Below are 18,931 nucleotides of genomic sequence, written 5' to 3'. Positions count from 1 at the left end.
CAATAAACTGACTGTATAAAAAAGAACACCGCTTGGGGGGGGGCCGAAAGCCCTACTAAGGAGGTATATACAAAAGTATGAAGGCTATTGCTTAACGCATTGTAAGCCGCCCTCAGTCTCCGGAAAAGGGCCGCATATAAATCGAACCAATAAATAAAATAAATAAATAAATATTTGTAAAAATAATAATAATAAAGGAAGGGTATAAACAAAGTTCATTTTTTAAGCTTGACACTTCCTGTCTCTCTGTCTCTGTCTCTCTGTCTCTCTGTCTCTCTGTCTCTCTCTCTCTCTCTCTCTCTCACACACACACACACACACTCCCCTCTCTCCCATTGATTCTTGGCTTACCCTCAAGGAAGTGCTAAGCTTTAAACTTCCTGATCCCATTCTTTCAGATCTGGGTTATTTATTCACTATTTTTTTTGGTTACATGCAGGGGTGAAATCCAGCAGGTTCTGGAGAACCGGCAGCGGAAATTTTGAGTAGTTCAGAGAACTGGCAAATACCACCTCTGGCTGGCCCCAGAGTGGGGTGGGAATGGAGATTTTACAATATCCTTCCCCCAGAGTGGGGAGGGAATGGGGATTTTGCAGTATCCTTCCCCTGGACTGGGGTGGGAATGGAGATTTTGCAGTATCCTTCCCCTGCCACGCCCACTAAGCCAAGCCCATAGAACCGGTAGTAAAAAAATTTGGATTTCACCACTGGTTACATGCCCCAATTCAGTTTTTAAACTATGAATTGACAAGATGAAATCCCACTGCTCTGCTACTTGTGGTGCCCTACCAGCTTCCCAGACTATTACAGGCCTAAGTAAATATTCACTATGATTCACGATTGAATGGCACTTGACTCAATGTTCAAGACTGCTTTGTGTTCTAAGCAATTCCTCTAGCACAGGTGTGTCTAACCTGCAGACTGTGAACCGCGTGAGGCCCTGAACAGCTAGTGATGCAGTTCCACAAGATCATAATTTTAACATTATTTATACATATGCACATACATATACATACATTAACTATATATTTTATATGCATCCAAGATCATTCTTCTTCACTCATTGTGGCTCAGGCAAGCCAAAAAGGTTAGACACGCCTGCTTAGCATGTTGTCAGCTGCACATTAGATAACCCCCCTTCCATTCTATCCTTTAGAATTTATCCTTTATTTATTAATATATCAAAAAGTATAGTAGGTCATGGGTGATGAACTGGGGACCCCATTCAGTAGTTCTGTTCAGATTGTAGTGGAACCATTTACAACCATTTTGATGTGCAGTTGAGCAAATTGACTGGACTGGAATAACCTCTAGCTCATAAATATATACAATTTATCCACAAGAATGTAGCAAGAGGCTTTTCAAACGCTTTACTAAGATCAGGATGTATTGCATCTGTGGTGTCCAGAGGTGATATTCAGCAGGTTCTGACCAGTTCTGGAGAACCAGTAGCAGAAATTTTGAGTAGTTCGGAGAACCCGTAAATACCACCTCTGACTGGCCCCACCCCATCTGTTCTCTGCTTACAGAGTTCCAGCTGATCGGGAGGAAATGGGGATTTTGCAGTAACCTTCCCCTGGAGTGGGATGGGAATGGAGATTTTACAGTATTCTTCCCCTGCCACGCCCACTAAGCCATGCCATGCCCACCAAACCATGCACACTAGTGATGTCCCTTGATCAATTAAAGTAATTAGTCTGTTAAAAAAAAGAGATACAAAAAAAAAAATCATGTCGGAGTATGCTTAACAAAGAGAACACAGCTTTTTTTTTTTTTAATTTGATTTATATGCCGCCCTTCTCTGGAGACTCAGGGCGGCTTACAATGCGCTAAGGAATAGCCTTCATCCTTTTGTATATTTATACAAAGTCAGCTTATTGCCCCCACAACTGGGTCCTCAATTTACCTACCTTAGAAAGGATGGAAGGCTGAGTCAACCTTGAGCCTGGCGAGATTCGAACCCTGCAGTAATTGCAGGCAGCTGGTCTTAATAACAGGATGCTTTAGACCACTGTACTACCAAGGCTCTTGGTATTATGTGTATTATTTGTGTGTCTGGGTAGGTTTTATTCTCACACTTTTCCATGTTAACTGGCAACATCTGAACGGCATTGTCTGGCCTGGGAAGCTGACTAGAATTAGGCCTGGATAATGGTTGTGAAATATCCAAGAAATATGACTGTAGGCTACATTGCCTAATTGCAAAAATATTCCAACTTCCACGTATACTTGAATTGCTCAAGAGTCACTCCAATAGCGAGATGCGTGACATATACATTTAATAAATAAACAAAATACTTGTATGCCACTTAAGAGTGCCATGAGGCACTCTTAAGGAGGTTATAAACATTGTAAACTAGATAAATGTTATGCTAACTGGTTCATTTGTTCAGAGTATTTAAGATCCTTAATGATGGACAATTCTCCATTTGTCTGGAGGGTGAGGGGAGTCAATCTAGCTAATGATTGACAGATATATTCATATAAAATAACAATTGTACTGTGGAACAATTACTGCAGTGACAGCTCCTATCCTGGTGATATCTACCCTCTGACAGTGATAAATTACCCTAAAAGTGAGAGTTTGTCAGATGAGTATTTCTCAAATTGCTCTGCAGTGCATATAACCAGCAGAAATAATATATTTTCTTTTTGCTATCTCTGCAAAAGACTGCAGAATGAGTAATTAACTCATTGTGTGCAGAAAATGAATAGATGAATAGGTTACAAGTTGATAACCAAGAAAAAAAAGATTGAGGGACATGGATGCTTTATGAATTTTTACTTGCTTTATGAATTCATACTTGCTTTATGAAGCAAGTATGAATTTTTTATTTTTGTTGATATATAGTATATTATTCAGTATATGGAAATAAATATTAGTCAGTAGTCACAAAGATGCTTTTCCAAAAGGCAACTGGACTTCCTTGGTTTTTTCCCTTGAAAACATTTCACTTCTCATCCAAGAAGCTTCTTCAGTTCTAACTGAAGCTTCTTGGACCAGAAGCAAAACATTGCAAAAAAAAAACAAGAAAGTCCAATTGCCTTTTGGAAAAGCACTTTTGGAACAAACATGACCTGGATGAATTTAACGAGAAGTTATTCTGTAATGCCTGCATGTCTACCTAGAGGCAACAGATGGAATTCTGAACTGTTGAATAAATAAACACCCAATCTGAATCACTCCAAAAATCAGCAAAGAGCATTTCAAACTACCAAGCCATACTGATATATACTGTAGCTTCAAGGATTTTGAAATAAGCAGCAATGACAAAACTTAAAAGAGAAGCTCTAGGATACAATATCAGCAAATCTGATTTAAGTCCACTGGAGTTCATTTGGGTCTGTTTCATACTCAAGGTGTTATACAGTACTGAAAACGAATGAAGGGAAATATACATATCCAGGATAATATTGCGGGATTCAATCTGAGTCGGTCGCCAGGAGCAGAGGTTTAATCTTCTAAGTTTTCGGACTCGTACTGAAGCCCATCCTCAGGGAAATTTTCTCTCTCCAAAATATCATTTTAAGGAAAATAGTCTAGCCTTCCTGGACTGTACAGTACACATTAAGGAAGACAGAAGCCTTAACACTGAAGTGTACAGAAACATCCACACAGAGAGATCAATATTTACATTTTGATTCCCACCACCCATTGGATCACAAAATGGGAGTCATCAGAACCCTATATCACCGAGCTAAAGGCCTGCCTACCAGCAAAGATGGGAAAGAAAAAGAACTAAAACAATCAAGGAAGCCCTCAGAATGTGTGGCTTTTCCAAGTGGGCTTTCATCAAATCTCAAAAAAAAGTCCCTACAGGAGCTCCTCCATAACAGACAATGAAGTGAACAATAAACAAAGCAATGTTGTCATTCCATATGTTTCAGGAATATTGGAAAAGCTCAGAAGGATCTTCAGCCAACACAACATACATGCACACTTCAAACCCAAGAATACACTAAGGCAGAAGGTTGTCCACCGTCAAGGATAAAACACCCAGACACAAACTGAGCAATGTGATATATGCAGTACAATGCAGTGAGCTATGCGCAGATCTGTACATTGGGGAAACAAAACAACCACTTCATAAACGCATGGCACAACATAAGAGAACAAACCCATCAGGACTAGTTTCAGCAGTCCCTCTGCATTTAGAAGACAAAAGGCCACTCTTTTGAAGACAGCAAAGTCTACATTTTGAACAGAGAGGACCTCTAGTTTGAAAGAGGGGTCAAAGAAGCCATCTATGTCAAAATTGAACAGCCCTCTCTCAACAGAGGAGGAGAGATACGACATCATCTATCTCCAGTCTACAACACAGTCCTTTCAACAGTTCCAAGAAGGCTCCACACCCATTTGCACCACTCAGGTGACCCTGATGATAGAGATAAACTTCCAGGTGGCCTCAACAACTCACTAAAAGAATGCAAATGACCAGCTTTCTGCAAGGAGTATAAATCCTTCCATTCCTCACCATCCAGTCAAAGCTGAAGAAGCTTCTTGGATGATAAGTGAAACATCTTCAAAGAGAAACCAGAAAGTCCAGTTGCCTCTTGAAAAAAAGCATGTTTAGGATGATCATTCTGGAATGGCATTCTGGAGTGAGAGAAGTTCCCTGAGGATGGGCTGTAGCATAAGTCCTAAAGCTTCAAAGGCTAAACCTCTGGTCCCAGTGACCGACTCAGATTGAATCCTGCAGTACTGAAAAACACTTGAATGTCACTGCGAATATCTTTATATTGTATGTATTTAGAATGAGTTTTGGGATCTCAGCAAGATGCTGCTACTGCAGGAGGGCTTTCCAAATATATTATCCATCACAGGTCATAAAAATACTTTTCCTTGGGAGCATACAGGGCTATCAACTATTATTGTCCCTACAGTAAGATGTGATGTCATGCATATTAATCTGGAAACACCTGATTTGATCTATCCTATTCCTACTCCAAAGTGAACTGCAGGAGAAAAACATCTCTTAGAGCAGGAGTACGGAAAGCATTGATCGGATGTTACGCACGTTTGCCAAGATCCCTTTTGTGTGCTTCAAGAGTTCCCTGGGAATAATTGGGACATTCCTCCGCTTGAGTATAAAAGCAACTCTGGGGATCTCTGTGGTTGCGAAAGGGAGCGGGGTCGTTTCTGCTTGCCACGAGAGACAGCCCCAGCCAAGAAGATGGAAGCCACGCTGGGCTACTGGAATATCCGAGGGTTGGGTCATTCCATTAGACTGCTCTTAGAGTATACCAAGACCACCTATAAAGAGAAACGGTATGGTCTTGGTAGAAAAGTGCAAAAGAATGAACTGAAATCAAAAAATACTCAAAAGCAAGTTGGAATGTTTGGCATAGTTCCTAATATGGATATGACGGAATGGACAAGTGTGAAGGAGAAGCTGGACTTGGACTTCCCAAATCTCCTCTATCTTATTGATGGTGACCAAAAGATTTCCCAAAGCAACGCCATCCTGCGATACATTGCACGCAAGCACAAGATGTGTGGTGAGAGTGAAGAAGAAACGATCAGGATGGACATGTTTGAGAACCACCTCATGGATTTCCGTATGAGCTTTGCAAAATGGTGTTACAGTCCAGATTTTGAAAAACTAAAGCTTGACTATTTGGAATTACTACCTGGGAAACTCAAGCTGCTCTCTCAATTTCTGGGGGACAGGCAGTGGTTTGAAGACAGAAAGCTCACTTACATAGATTTCATTGCTTATGATGCGTTAGATATACATCAAATGCTGGACCCAAAATGCTTGGATCAGTTCCCAAATCTGAAGGAGTTCCTTCATCGCTTTGAGGCCTTGGAGATGATTGCTCCCTACCTGGAATCAAGTCGCTGCATCAGAAGGCCCATCTTTTGGAGTTGTGCCACGTGGGGCGGCAACAAAATCTAGAAGAGACCACAAGTTTTAGGAGGGTAACAACTGGAACTGCCATATGAATGAGGGATCTTCATTAGTCCTCCATATTTCCAAACTTGATTATGATTCTAAGGCACCTAATAAAGAATATAAGAAAGTGAAAAAAAAAAAAAAAGAGTTCCCTGGGAATATTTGAAGCTAAGGAATAATTATTTTGAAAATTGTACTAATTATTAACTGCAAATGCAGATACTTCCCCCATCTCTTTTATCCCCGATCACACATTTATTTTAAACTAAGACAGATGTGGATGCATATGCTTAAGGCATCCCATCAAAGATAACTTTTAATTGTGATGCATATGTTAGCTAGTTCCAATAATAACTGACACTGGGTTGCCCAACTATAATTGTACCGAGGTAATCAGTATTAAAGATAAATTATGCACATCATTTGGATATTCATTGTTGCCAGCTTCACTTTGTATTACAATATTTAATGAAGATGAATGCACATTCTCTCCCTCTAGATAAGAATGAATGTGATGAGAACAATGTCTTAGAATTGAATCAGTCAAAATCTTAGTACAGGTTAACTTGCAACAGTTCGTTTAGTGACTATTCAAAGTTACAACAGCACTGAAAAAGTGACCTTATGACCATTTTTCACAGTTATGACCTTGGCAGCATTTTCAAAATCATGCGATCAAAATTCAGATGCTTGGTAACTGGTTCATATTTATGACCGCTGCTGTATCCCAAGGTCATGTGATCACACTTTTGCGACCTTCTGACACACAAAGTCAATGGGGAAGTCAGATTCACTTAACAATCAGGTTAAGTGATCAATTTATCAACTGCAGTAATTCAATTAACAACCGTGACAAGAAAGGTTGTAAAATAGGGCAAAACTCACGTAACAAATGTCTCACTTAACAACAGAAATGTTGGCCTCAATTGTGGTCATTAGTCGAGGACTACCTGTATGATAGAAAAGTACAAAGAAATACTATTTATTTAATGCCTATGTTCACAATATAATAGTCTTAACAAGTCAGTTAAAGTGTTTTTTGTCAGGGCAACTTGGTCGACCCAATTATGGGACGGAGCCAGGGGTGGGCTTCAAAAATTTTACCAAGGGGTTCTCTGCCCAGTTGCTGGGTGGGCGTGGCCATGGTGGGCATCGCCTAGTCGGCCTCCTGCACCATGGTGTGTGTGTGGGGGTGTTTTTTCCCTCCCTGGGCTCAGGAGGCTTTCCTTGAACCTCCGAGAGGGCGAAAATGGCCTCCCCAGGCTCTGGAGGCCCTCTGGAGGCTGTTTCTGGCCTTCCCAACTTCCGGTAGGCCCATTTTTCACTCTCCCTGAGCCTCCGTGAGCGCCCTGTACTTACCTACATCCAAAACAGGCCACATGGGGACTCCTGGGAAGGGTGGGGCGAGGTGGGCGGGGCGGGGCCAGCCAGGAATGGGATTTGGGGATTCTCCAAACTGCACAGAATCTTAGCTAGAGGTTCTCCCGAACCCCTGAGAACCTCCAGCAGCCCACCTCTGGATGGAGCTTAAAATAGGCCTATACTAGTCTCCCTTGTCTGTAAATCATAAATTTAACACAAGTCAGTTAAAGATTTAGAAGCTGCCCTGGCACCACATGCTAAGCTAGATTCATTTAAGTTTCACCCCCTTCAAGGAGTTTAGTGTATTGTGCACCCCAGCATGTTGGATTCACTTATGGTTCACTGTATTTTCTGAGCTACAACAGAATAACAAGGATTCAGAATATGATTTTGTAAATTGTCATCTGCAGCTCCTTATTCCTTATGCACTATTTTTGTTGTTAGGTAAGAGATCTGTCAGTTCACAGAAAGACAATAAAAAATAAGAAAATGAGGAATACTTCACTGCAAATACACATAGGACTCACTTAATGACTGCCCTGTTTAGCAAACATTTGAAGTTACGACTGTGCTGAAAAAATATTTATGACTAGTCCTTGCAATTAGGATCATTTTAACGTCTCGTGGTCACGATTTGCACACTTCATAACTTGCTTTCAATCAGTAGAATCAATGGAGAAGTCGATAATAAAATGATGAGTTGTGGTCACATAATAGCAACCTTTATAATATTTTGTTCCAATTGTGGTCATTAAGTGAGGACTACCTGTACTTTGGAACAGATTGGTTGTAGATGGGAAATAAACCAGTTGCAGGATCTTGTAATACCAACCTCTTTATTGATTACAAAAAATCTTGCTGAAGAAATGAGACAGGTCCTCGCAAAAGAAATTGCTTTTGGTTTTAGGCAGAACCTGAGTGCCTGAGATTAATGTAAGAAATAGCTTAATTCAGAAACAAGTTAGGGCATGATTTGGTTTAAAAATAAATAAAGGTTGGGGCTGCCACATAATTCTAGATTTAATGTAAATTTATTTATTATCTAATACTATGAATATGATGAATGAATACTTGATTAAATTATTATTTAAAGAATTGTCTATTATGGAATTGCAAATAAAGAATCTGAAAGAAAAAAAAAACTACCTTGGCCATGATAGGTTTCTCCTTGTAACAATGCCTCTAAACTGCAAGACAAGGAGGATGATGCCTGTCTAAAACTGGTGACAAGAGGGCTTAAGAACTCACATTTTAATTTACTAAAGCCTTCTTAAATAATATTTGCTGGATCTTTAAAAATAATATTTGCTGAAAAAGAGGCGGGGGGGGGGGTCAACCTATTTCCCAAAGTACCAGAAGGCAAGATAAAAAGTAATGGATGGAAACTAATTAAGGAGAGAAGCAACCTAGAACTAAGGAGAAATTTCCTGACGGTAAGAACAGTCAACCAGTCAAGGAATGGCTTGTCTTGGATGTAGTAGGTGCCCCATCACCGGAAGCTTTTAAGAAGAGACTGGACAGCCATTTGTCAAAAATGATACAGGGTCTTCTGCTTGAGCAGGAGATTGGACTAGAAGACCTCCAAGGTCCCTTCCAATCTGTTATTCTGGATCTGAATTGGCAATGTTTTTATTTGTATAGATGTTTTCATGGGAGTATGCTTCATTGCAGTGGTCCCCGACCTTTTTGAACACCAGAAACTGGTTCCACCAGAAACTGGTTCCAACTGGGGTGTGTGTGGTTTCGTTTGCTACCTAGATCTTCCGCATGTGCAGATGAAGCTTCACTCACTTGCATGGCCCGATTCCAGTCCATGACCCTGGATTTAGGGACTTCTGCTTTATTGGACGCAGTGGGATTTATTTCTGAGTAGACATATCTTGTTTTGCCTTTATAAAAAAAATCAGATCAATGTATTTTTCTGAAAGGATCCAGAGATGGGATTCAAATCCCGGCGCTACCGGTTCGCTATTGGTAGCGTGTGGGCATGTGCTCACTTTGTGTTTTTGATGACAACTGGGCTGGTGGGCGGAGCCTCCCGGCACCACCACTGGCTCGCCCGAACCGGGGCGAAACCCACCCCTGAAAGAATCGTAGGTTGGAAGGGAGTTTGCAAATTGTCTAGTCCAAACCCTCACCTAATGCAGGATTCCATGCAATGCTATGTCTCTAGGAATGTTCTGGGGAAAGATTAGGGAATAGTCAGAGAAGAGACCACATAGCTCACAGCTGCATAATATGCACAGCAAGAGCTCAGAAGGGACGCCCCCCACCCCCCCCCACCCAGCATCTCAGATTGTAAAGGAGATGGCATGTGATTTGTACCTTCAGGCTTGCAAGATTAATGTCAGCCTTCCCACGTACAACAAACATGACCAGAACAACTAATTCTACTTTATTGCAAGGTAAAATTAAAAGAAACTTGCAAGCCTGAAAGTACCATATTTTCTAAGTTAGTTCATATCAATTGTTTTTTTTTTTATATATTTCCATTTGTTGTTATTCTATAATTGTTTGGGGCGTTTTCATTTTCACATTTTTTCCCAAGTCTTTTCTAGTTCTGCTTCCCTGAATATACCTCCAAGCATTCCTCATATTTTTTTTTTCCTTCCAGGTCTTTTTCACCGTTGATTGCTTCCTCTGGATTAATCCAGTTTGTCAGCATCCTTCCTGAAGTGTGGTACCTGAATTTTAGACTTAGACTGACAACACAAAATAAAGAGGAATGACTTTTTTTTTTGCCATTCTGTATTAATATCTATTTCTAATCCAAGATTGAATAAAAATTAACTTTGTTGTACTGTAAGTTAATTTTCCTAGGTAGCAGAGACATCTGGTGGTGGATGTCTTAAATTGTTTCCTGAAGCTATAATTGTATGATCCCTTTTTATTGCCTTTTTAAAAAAATGTTAATATTATTAGTTTTTCACATCTTGAAATTTTTCGAATGACTTATTGACAAGCTGTGCATGCTAATTATCCAAGAATACAAACAGTATTTATTTATATTTCACTTTTTAATGTTTGTTATTGCTAAACCATATTTCCTTTGTTTTTTCAGATAATGTAGTAAACGAAACACATTTTTCAAAAATAATGGCAATAAGGATTTCACTGATTTACAGAATACTTCCCCCCCACCACCAATTATTGAAATCTTGCTGTAATTTAACTCAGATGACTAAAGTATGTGGGCAGATCTGTATATATTTTTCTGGACAGCAATACAAGTGGTTTGCCATTGCCTTCCACTGAAAGATATTTATCTGGCGATCTATCTATCTATCTATCTATCTATCCATCCATCCATCCATCCATCCATCCATCCATCCATCCATCCATCTATCCATCATCCATGATAAATATATAACTTCCCACTCTGGTCAAAAGCTCTGGCCTTCCTGAAAATCTTTTCTCTGATCCTAACTGGGTGAAAATAATTGTCTCAAATTTTGCATACAATGCTTGCATTTTGCATCATTACAATGCCACATTTACAGTAGAAATGAAAAAAAAAATCTTCAGGATAGGTTTTCTAGATTGAGCAAACCTAAGTGTATTATATATGTGTACACATTTATAAATATGTGAATAAAAACTTTCTCCCATAGTATCTGCTTGCCCAATTTGATATAGCAAGGTTAACATGCTCTGAGTTCCTTTGATTAAAAAAATGTCATCTATTGGGACCTTGGAAATGTACCTTCTCTTGCAGCACTGAATGAAGTTTCCTCTGACATTTTGGTGGACCCCACTCTGCTGGCTCTTGACTCAAGCCTTTGACAAGGTTGATTGAAATCACTTCTGGATAGCATGGGACTGCTTTTTTTCTTGCTTGGTTTTTATTATTGTATTTTTCTGTGTGTTTTTAATCTGTGAATAGGGTTGCCAGGTCTGCTTCCAAAAAATAGCGGACAAGCGGCGGGGGGGGGGGGGGTGTTAAGTAGAAAAAAAAATTTTTTTTACAATTAAATTATATATTTTCTTACAAACATTTTAACACGTATTAAAATAATCACTTCAAAACTTTACTTAAAATTCAAAACATCAAATATATTATAATAATATGTAAAATATTAAATTACATTTTAATTTCATCATAAAGCTTTTGAACAAAAAAAATGTCCACTATTTTGTGAAAAAAAATAGTGAACATAATGTGAAAAAAGTGGACTGTCCGCTCAAATAGTGGACACCTGGCAACACTATCTGTGAACCACTCAGAGTTAGGCAGTGTAAAAAAAAAATAGATAAAAAATAAATAAATCATAAAAATAGGAGGTAAGAAATGAGTGCTGTATCATCTATCCAAACCAGCATCTCTTAAAGACTAAATATGCCTGTAATGAGTTATATGTTGCACTCAAGAGTATTTTAGAAACCCCATGACAAATCCTATGAAATAGTGGCTAGGTTCACAAGAGGTGTAAAACACAATGTTTTAAAAAAATTATTCAATGTATATGGCCACCCATCTCACATACAGAACTTTGGACAGCTTACACAATTAAAACTAGTATGGTTTATTGAATAAATAAAAATAGCATTAATGAAATTATACTTATTTATTTATATTTCATGTTTCTACATTGCCTGTTATCCTCAAAGAGGGGCTCTCTTTAACTAAAATTTAGTTTAACATGTATCAAACTCTCCCTACTGACAATACAAACTAAGAATATTTCCAGCAAAACAAAAAGTGCTTATTAGGATGGATGGGTTATGTACAGTATAGAAATAAATGATTACATACATTTGATATATGTGATGTTTCAGAAAGCAACAAATCATATAATAAAAGCCACTGATGTACAATAAAAGCTTTATTTTGTTAGACATGAGAAAAGACAGGCACCCTTAAAATATATTGCATCTCCTCCTTTGCAACCCAGATTCATTTTTTTCTTAACGTTTTCAACATTCAAGGACTTCAGAATACTGTTTTATTGTTTGATTGAGAGTCCCTTTTAAAGTGTAGTTTTTGTACATCAAAGGAAATGGCTTTGATGTTTCCTAAGCTTCAAAAGGAAGCATGGATGCCAAAATACTATTATCAACTTTGATATTTAATAATTAGTTGTGGGAACAACTAATTCTCACAACACTGTCTTATGCCCTGGTTTGTAAAACTACCTAGTAGGGCTGTGTTACTATTAATCTTCTCATTGTTTCTGTTTCCTTAGCTTCTTATGACTAAAACTTTCTTGTTTGCATCTATGATTTATGTTGCTTTTATTTAGTATCCTATTATGATTTATATTGATTGCTTATTTAGTATCCTATGACTACCGCTAAGTGTCATATTTTATGATTTATGATGATTGTATTTTATGATTATGATCATGATTTATCACTTGTTTGTATGTATAGAGAGTTTATACCCCGGAGATAAATTCCTTGTGTCCAATCACACTTGGCCAATAAAGATTTCTATTCTATTAAAATACTAAAATAAAGCCTAAAGTTCAATGTAAAAACAATACAGCAACTTAAAACCCCCCAATGTGAATAAAAGAGGTTGGTGTGTCAACCATCATTTACAAACCAGGACCGAGTTCACACAACACGTGAAAACCAAAACCATGCAAATTGAATGAATTGCTTAGTCCGTTGTGTGAATTTTGTGGATTAAAATCTATATTCAGTCATTTGTTGGGGAGAGCAACTAGTGTATCTTGTTGCTTCCTGTTGCCTCAAATATTGATTCAGGTTCTCAGTTTAAGCCCAGGATTGCCACTCCCATCCTTTGAAACCGGCTAGCGAAAAACCTTGCTGTTCTTAAGTGAGGAGAATCGTAGTCAACTATAACTAAAAGTTATCAGGCAAGTTGCGTGATGGGGAAGCGATTTGATGGATCATTGGCAGGAATAACAAAACTGGTAGGAATAGCCAACACCCCAGAAGACAAACTCAGGATCCAAAAAGATCTTGACAAACTTGAACAATGGGCCCTATCCAACAAAATGAATTTTAATGTGGAGAAAAGCAAAGCTTTACATTTAGGCAGGAAAAATCAAAGGTATAAGTACAGATTACGTGAGACCCGGCTCAAAAACAGTAACTGTGAGAGGAACCCTGGAATCCTAGTGGATGATCACTTGAATATGAGCCAGGGGTGTGCAGCAGCAGCCAAAAAAGCTAATACAACCCTGGTTTCTATAAACAGAGGCATAGAATCAAGATCATGTGAAGTATTAGTATTGTTTTACAAAACCCTATGTAAGACCACACCTGGAATACTGCAACCAACTTTGGTCACCATGCTACAAAAAAGATGTTGGGACTTTGGAAAAAGTTCAGAGAAGAGCAACTAAGATGATCAAAGTCTTGGAGACTAAAACATGAAGAACAGCTGCAGGATTTGGGTTTGGCCAGTCTAAAGAAAAGAAGAATTAGGGGTGACGTGATAGCAGTATTCCCACATTTAAGGGGCTGCCATAAAGAAGAGGGGGTCAAATTATTTTCCAAAGCACCAGAGGACAGGACAAGAAATAATGGTTGGAAACTAATCAAAGAGAGAAGCAACCTGGAATTGAGGAGAAACTCAATTCAGTGAGGACAATTAACCAGTGGAACAGCTTGCCTCCAGAAATCGTGGGCACTCCATCACTGGAGGTTTTTAAGAAGAGACTGGACAGTCATTTGTCTGAGATGGTATAGGGTCTCCCGCTTGAGCAGGGGGCTGGACTAGATTACATGAACTGGGCATGGCTAGTCTAGTGAAGAGAAGGACCGGGGAGACAGGATAGCCATCTTCCAATACTTGAGGGGCTGCCACAGGGAGGAGTGGGTCAAGCAGTTTTCCAAAGCACCTGAAGGCTAGACAAGGAATAATGGATGGAAACTGACCAAGGAGAGATTCAACCTAGAAATGAGGAGGAACTTTCTGACAATGAGAACAATCAACCAATGGAACAGATGTTGCCTTCGAAAGTTGTGGGAGCTTCATCACTGGAGGCTTTCAAGAAAAGATTGGACTGCCATTTGTCAGAAATGGTGTAGGGTCTCCTGCTTGGGGGTGGGGGGGTTGGACTAGATGACCTAACTCTGTTAATCTGTTAAACCTCCAAGGTCCCTTCCAACTCATCTATTCTATTCTATTCTATTCTATTCTATTCTATTCTATTCTATTCTATTCTGTTCTATTCTATTCTATCCCATCCTTAATAGGGAAAGTCAAAGGCGGGAACGGAGCGAAGTAATCACAGTAATCGAGTCCACAGGAAATCCTCGGAATCTCTTGAGCGCGCGGCTCAAGAGATACGAGTAAGAGACTATAGATTTGTGAGAATTTGTGCCATTACATTATAGTCGTGAGGACTTTTAGCTCGAACGGTGTGAGGTGAAAAAAAAAAGGCTCAGTCTCCCCTCAAAGAGACAAAGAAACAGCAGCGGACACCGCTGACAATTCAAAACCGTTACTCGCCCCCTCCTCCCCCAGACTAGTCGCCATCTGATTGGCCGAACCGGCTCCGAAGGCGGGGAAAGCAAGTGGAGGCGAAGGTACAAAGAGCCGCTTCCCCCCCCACCCCACTTTCAGGCGACTATCTCCCTCGTGATTGGCTCCGGTTAGCTACGAAAGCAGCGATTGGTGCAAAAACGCTTCGCTCCGCGTTTGATTGACTGAGGGAAGAAGTGGCGCTTCTCGACGTTCTTGCCGGGCTCCCCGCGGATGGCGGCGGAGCTCATGAGGGAATCTGAGTGAGGGTTCTATACTTTTCACGCGCTGCCTCGCATGCCCTTCCGCGGTGGTAATACCATTCCTTAGCGGGGTTTCGTCAGTAATAGGGCCCGGTTGGCCTTCCAAAACCGCCTCACGAATAAGAAACGACGAGAGGGCGGAGGAATCCGCAGGGCTCGGTCAGAAAAGTCAAGATGACGCGGCTTCCACGATGCGATCGCACCTTTTCTGTGTGAGGCGTGATCGTGGCTGCCATTTTGACTTTTTTGACCCTACCCTGCTTGTTACCAATGCGTTCCTAACCTGTTTCCACGTCTTTACTGTGGCATATACGGAATATTCTGCCTAATATATATTTTTTTCTAATGCTGTTTTCTTCTTAAGGATTTATAGGGTTTGACCATCAACAGCAGATGATCTGAAAAAGCTAAGCACGGTCAATGGGACCTGGGATTTGGAATCACATTGCTGGAGGCTGACTGGGAATAGACTATCCTTGGAAGAAGCGGTGGGGTTGACTTTTGCACTGTTGTGCAAAACAGTGCTTATGGCCCCAGGATTGCAGCTCAGTAAGGAAACCTTTACTTTGTATAGCACTACACAGTCTGTGCTCTGGCAATAAGACCTGTCTTCCTTAGTGATTTTTTATTGAAGGACATAATACACTAGAGCTCTGCAGGCATCAAACCTTGCACAAGCCAACATTGCTCTTACTGTGTTAGATTGAATTATCTTTAAAGTAGGCAGAGCCCAATAATTCACTATTGGTATAATCTCAGTAAATAACATTGTATTTAAATCCGGTCATCCATTACCATTGACCATTACACCGATGGTTAATGTTGAAGTCCAAAATTTCTGGGGGACATTAGCTTGCCTATCCTAGCATGAATGGTCTAAAATTACAAAAATAATGGCCTTATGTTTAGGTATTAATCTAAAAACAAGCATATTCTGTTACTAGTTTCTCCTGTCTTTCAACTTCCATCTCCTTAAATTAATTACTTCCTTCGCAAGCACACATTTTGTTTTGAATATCCTGAGACAGACATAGCAGATATATTCTGTTGCAGGCTTACTTCACACAAGGCTAACATGGTCTCGATATTCCTTGTTCAGCATGTTGTGTTAACCTATTCACTGGTTTGCATAGCTTAGTTTCGTAATTTGTTTTATTAATCCAACCTTGACCTTATTTCAGGAGAGAAAGCCATCAAACCTTTCATATTCTAAACATACAATAAAAGGTTTTTAAAAAGATTCGACTGTTCTACAAAACAGTACTTTCACTCTCCAAACTTGTCAGAAATTAATCAGTGTCATTGTACAATAATGGTTTCTAAAACTTTTGAGGCTCTTTGGAGGCGCTTTCTGTTGTCATATTGTGACAAAATGAAGTAGGTAAATATTCTGCCATTGTGTCATTCCAAGTAGCTGCATGGGGGGGGGAGAAGATGGTGGACACAATTGAACTCTGTCGCTTCGTGCATATGTGATGCCAATGCACCTACAAAATGGGATTTTGATCGTGTAGTTGCACTTACCATCTTGGCCTTTCAGACTCAACTTTTCAGGGAAAACAAGCTGTGCTTGGAGGTGATAAACTCAGTAGAGAACTTTGAGAGAATAGAACTGCAGGTTGCAAAATAATGCAAACGTTTTAAAATGCAGTATCCATTTTTAAAAAAATAATTTACTGAGTTTAAGCCGTTTTAGTTCATTCACATAGCCTTAAGGTTTACATTTTTTCAACTACTTGATGGCATTTACTGTATGATCAATGTAATGGTTTTCTTTTATTGTGTAATAAAGAATTGTTTTGATAGTTACTGTTGCTTTGATTGTTTAATGAAAGCTATTCCAATAAATGCAGAGCTTGAAGTATAAATAAGTTACAGAAATAAAGGTTGCTGAGAATGTTATTATATTTCTATAGGGCCAAAAGAAGATTTCTTGTGCTTAAATACTTTTTTTTTTTTTTTTTAAAGCTACATGGTTTGTGATAGATTCAGGATTTAAGTTTGGCGGCTACGAACTGTAGCCAAAATTAAGCATTGATAAATTCCAAACCAACTTTATCAAGCAAAAGATACAGAATCAGATACCATGATCAAGTTTCCTTCCTTCAGAAGGAGATCCTGAGTACAGTCATGTTTAGTTGTGAGTGTATGATGTGTATGGCTCTCAGAGTCATATTCAGCATGAAGAAAAATATATTGCTTGAATCCTCCTACAGATGACCAAAATTACTTATATGGTATTACATATCTAGGAGAACTGGAACCCCAAAGATACTTTCAGGATTCTGAATTCTAAGATCTAGGTTTGCATATCACACTCATTCAGAATATGATACGTTTATGTAGGTGTAAAGCAGAGGTGGGGAACAATGACATTTTATGACTTGTGGACTCTTAACTGCCAGAATGCTGACTCAGGAATTCTGAGAATTGAAGTCCACAGGCCATCGTTCCCCACCCCTATTGTAAAGCAATATCCACATAGGATGATTCAATAATTATTGGTTTAGTGTAATTTGAGAATTCTATTTAAGACCTTTTGCAGTCTATTTACTCAATATAGATGGTAGTATACTTCTTGTTGTTTAACGTAATCATGGTAAACCCAGCTTTCTAAATTTGCATGACACATTGAAGTATAAACTGACTTTCTCCATGGTGGTCTTAAATATTATATGTTGCTTCCAGAGACTTGGAGGGCACTTTCCATTCTGGTATTCACAAAAACAATAGAAACTTCTGTTTTTCAACAGACTTAAACTGATTGGTGCTTGGAGATTCTGTAACACATTTATATTTTTATTGCATATTTATTAGTTTAGTATTTGTATATGTTTTGTTTACTCAGTTGTATGTTATCCAAAATTTTAAAATAGTGGTGATTAACAAATGCAGTAAATAAACAAACATGACTATCATAAAGGAGTGGATACAGTTTTTTTGTTTCTTTATATTCCTACCTTGTACAGAGTATTGTGTAAGTTCAGAAGGCAAAATTGAGGAGCAATTATTCACAATTATTTCAAAATTTACATTCTGTGATAAATTTGTTAATAAAAATGTGCTTTATCTAACAAATAGTGAATTCAATAGTCATTCCAGGTCAGTGGTAAAAAATATCTGTATTGTATCAATATCATTTAAGTTCTGATTTTGTTTTGTTTTAAAGTTTGTTCTGAATTGCAAATATGGCTTAGAAGTACAATAATAAAAGTGAAGTTTTTTGTTAATGTTTTTGTGTTTAAGAAAATTATGTAAAATAAAATAGGATGGAATAGGAAACACAGAAATAATTCAGGCATAAAATCCTAATGCTATATAACTTTATTATATTTTCATATAATTCTTTTGATGGCCAGCTGTAACAGTTTTATTTTTATTTATGACACTTATTGAAAAATAAAATAATTGAAATGTAACTAGAAGTTTTTGTTTCTATTAAGGTAAATGGGATGAAAGTGTTTCAGGAAAAAAAAAACATCAATTTTGGTCTCTTAATTGAATAACTATAGCCCTGCTTCTGGTCTATACTATGTATGTAGCATGATGAAATAGGTGCTGGATGGCTAATGGATGAGGAAAAAGCTTAATAAAGATGGTTTCTCAAAATAGCTGGATAGTTTCTATCTTTACCTTACTATAGTATGAAGGAATGGTTTGCTATTGATTATGTGCCATCAGTTGAGTGTCAGCTCTCAGTAACCACCTATGATATACAAATTTTCTTTAGGAGGAAAAATGGTTACTAAATACTAATGAATACATAGTGACATAAAACAGATGTTTAGAGATTTTATACAAAAAATTCTTAATTGTTTTAATAAAGAGCATTTTAAATGAAAAAATATATTAATAAATTGCCCTACTTTTCTACATTAAACATTGTGCAGATAAAAATGTAAATATATAACATTCATTAATTTTTTTTCTTTCATTTTAGATTATATTGCTTAAATATATGAAAAGCCAAA

General features: G+C 38.4%; 1 pseudogene; it reads left to right on the top strand.

The window, feature by feature from the left end:
- Window positions 1-5,161: 5,161 nt before the first annotated feature.
- Window positions 5,162-5,900, top strand: LOC139314466 (glutathione S-transferase Mu 4 pseudogene; annotated as a pseudogene).
- Window positions 5,901-18,931: the final 13,031 nt, after the last annotated feature.

Source organism: Pituophis catenifer, unplaced genomic scaffold (genome assembly GCF_029215685.1).
Source record: "Pituophis catenifer annectens isolate HBS135680 unplaced genomic scaffold, rPitCat1.0.hap2 SCAF_3, whole genome shotgun sequence".
Taxonomy (NCBI): domain Eukaryota; kingdom Metazoa; phylum Chordata; class Lepidosauria; order Squamata; family Colubridae; genus Pituophis; species Pituophis catenifer.
Note: the sequence above shows the minus strand (reverse complement) of the source record. Positions and strands in the feature narration are given on the sequence as shown.